We start from the raw sequence: 2,763 nt of genomic DNA, 5'->3' as shown, positions 1-2,763 counted from the left end.
CTGTGATTAGAGCTGCCTACCAGTTCTCTGCCTCTGTTGCCTTCATATTGGCTATCCAGAATCTCTGTGACTAAAGCTATCTTCCAGCGCGTCACCCCCACAGCCGTCCTATTGGCTGAATCCTATTCAATTTCCATTTCTAACTCCCCTGGGCACAGGCAGGGCAAGCTCACTTACATGATGATGGTTGTGGTGGTGATGGGTGGGCGAGGGTCAGATTGAAATCCGGATTCTCAATATAAACCCTGAAGCTCAAGTTCTATATCACAAACTCCATATTTCCCACCAGTGGTGCTGCTACCTCCTCCCCCCACTTAAAACTGCATACAAGAAAAGATCTCACTATAAAAAATTATTCAAATTGTGATTATCACAGCATGACCAGCTGACACTCCTTTCACTGCCAAATGTTAAAGCAGAAGGTGTTTTTGTTTGTGTGGCGATTCTCCAGGATGTGAAGATCACTAGTCCTGAGTATTTTTATTTAGGTCACTGACAATGTTGAACTCGTGAAGGAAATGTGCCGATTTTGGGGTGGCAATGCCTATGCTGAGAGTTATTTCCTTACTAACAAATATTCACTGTCAACTGCAGTCCAGCTCTGTTTGATTTTTGTTATACCTCAGGGTGTTTGTTTTTTTTTTTAAATCTTACTTTCAAAAATTATTTACAAATGATAGTTGCTCACATATAAGATCTTATTGATGATTCACCCAGAGTCTTTAAAGAGATTCTTTCAATAGCTTCTGGAGTGACCAATGATAATGGCTCACTTACAAATATTAGTAAAAATGGCTTTTTGTAAAAGTAAATCAGATCAATTTTCTTATCATCAATGTTTCACTCGCTTAAGACCTTGTTAAAATCACTGCATCTCTTCATAGCCATTCCCTCTCCCTCTATCAAGCACATTTACCAGCACAGGAGCACTATCACTGCTTTACACTGTCTCTGGTTGTCATTAAAGGAAAGAAAATTATCAGGTAAGACATATTTTTTTCCACACACATTCTTCTAACATATGTTAAAAAATTCTTAATGTGTTTTAAAAAATGTTTTTTTTAATGAATATGTGCAACTTGTCAAATACATTTTCTGAAATCAGGGAAATTATCTGGAACTGAACCTTGGACTTCCATAACTGGACAATACACTGTTCTTACAGTACACAACATCAACAGGGAGAAAATGTCAGTCTGAGAGTTTTGAAAGTGCTTGATATGCTGATAGAGACTGTATGTGGTGCTCAGCAGCCAAGCGATAGATTAGGTTAAGTTAAGTTACCTGAGAGAGAAAGTTGGATAGAGGAAAATGTGGGGCATTAATGGGAACGTGGAAAAAGGGTAAGAGAGAGGGGCAGATACTGTATAAGGGGGAAAGCATGGTGAATTTGAGGGACAGCCTCCCAGTGAAGATCAAAACAGTATGTGAATTTAAGAAAGCTTGGGACAAGTACATAGGTTCTCTAAGGGAGTGATAGGGAGAGTAGATGGCATGCAAGAGGAGACTTCATAGGCCATATAGTCTTTGCCTACATTTTCTATGTTTCCCTGGGTTCTCAGCCCAGTCAGCTAACAGCTTCTCATCCACAGTTTCTTGGTGTAGACTGTGGTGGAGATAAAGAAGCAGCCTGACCATTGTTCCATTATCTCTTCAAGTACTTATGGAGGTTCAATAACCAGTCAGCATGATAACTGGCTTAAATTAAAAGTTGACACTGATGTTTAACGTAATCCATAAAGTCAAGGCCATTATCTATATAAGTAGTAGGACAGAATCTGATAGTATGGGGGGCCTCGGTGGCTTTATGTTTTACCTTAGGCCAGTGGAATAAATCTGCATCAAGCATATTTATTTTAATTATTACAAAGCCTTTGTGGTTAAAGATGAGAAAGATGGGGTGCAGGATGGTAGTAATTAGGGATCAGATGTGCTCTGCTATTCAAGGTGCTGGATCACCAAGAAAGGGACACAATAGACTGTCCTGGAGAGATACTTTGTATCAGTCTCACTCTAACTGGAATCTCAGATGTATCCAAAGCAATATAGACACATTAACTATGCAGAGTGGATTTGTTATAATCAGGGCTTTTTTTGAGGAGGTACTTGAGGGTACTAAATACCAGCACCTTTTCCATTGTCTGCTAAAATTGACCCATGGTCCCCAAGTATTAATGAAAGAGCTTTAGGCGCTACACACCAATTCTGTCTTCTCCTAGATTCTGTGACTGGTTGCAGGAGGCCTGGCTATTGTGGGGTGGGTCCCTCAGTGATCACCCCACCCCTGAAGGTTGGCCTGGCATTTTACTACCAGCACCTTTTTCGCTAGAAAAAATGCACTGGTTATAATACATGTTACATAATGTGTTATCATTAACTGTATTACAGTGTGTGTTGTGGTCCACACAAGCATTCCAATCAAATTGATATTTGTCTCAAAGTCAATGAAGACAAAGGATCCATAAGGTTATATTTAAAAGAAATATTTTATGGTAAATGAAACTGTCAGGAGTAGATATCCCTTAAGACTGAACCTCTGAGCAGTAGGGCCCAACAGAGACCACATGATGTCCTCACAGGCGTTGGAGCTCAGCTAGAAATAGAGTGATTACCTCACCATAAGCATTACAATGTTGCTGTCTTTCTTCATCCTTCTTGTGTGTAATTGCACAGGTCTATCTCACTGCAGTTTAATACGTTTTCAACCATCATTCTAATATTTAATTAGCTAGCACCATCAGGAACCATACAGCATCCCCTACC

This window comes from Microcaecilia unicolor, chromosome 3 (genome assembly GCF_901765095.1).
Source record: "Microcaecilia unicolor chromosome 3, aMicUni1.1, whole genome shotgun sequence".
Taxonomy (NCBI): Eukaryota; Metazoa; Chordata; class Amphibia; order Gymnophiona; family Siphonopidae; genus Microcaecilia; species Microcaecilia unicolor.
The sequence above is the reverse complement of the archived record's forward strand: the minus strand, read 5'-3'. Positions refer to the sequence as shown.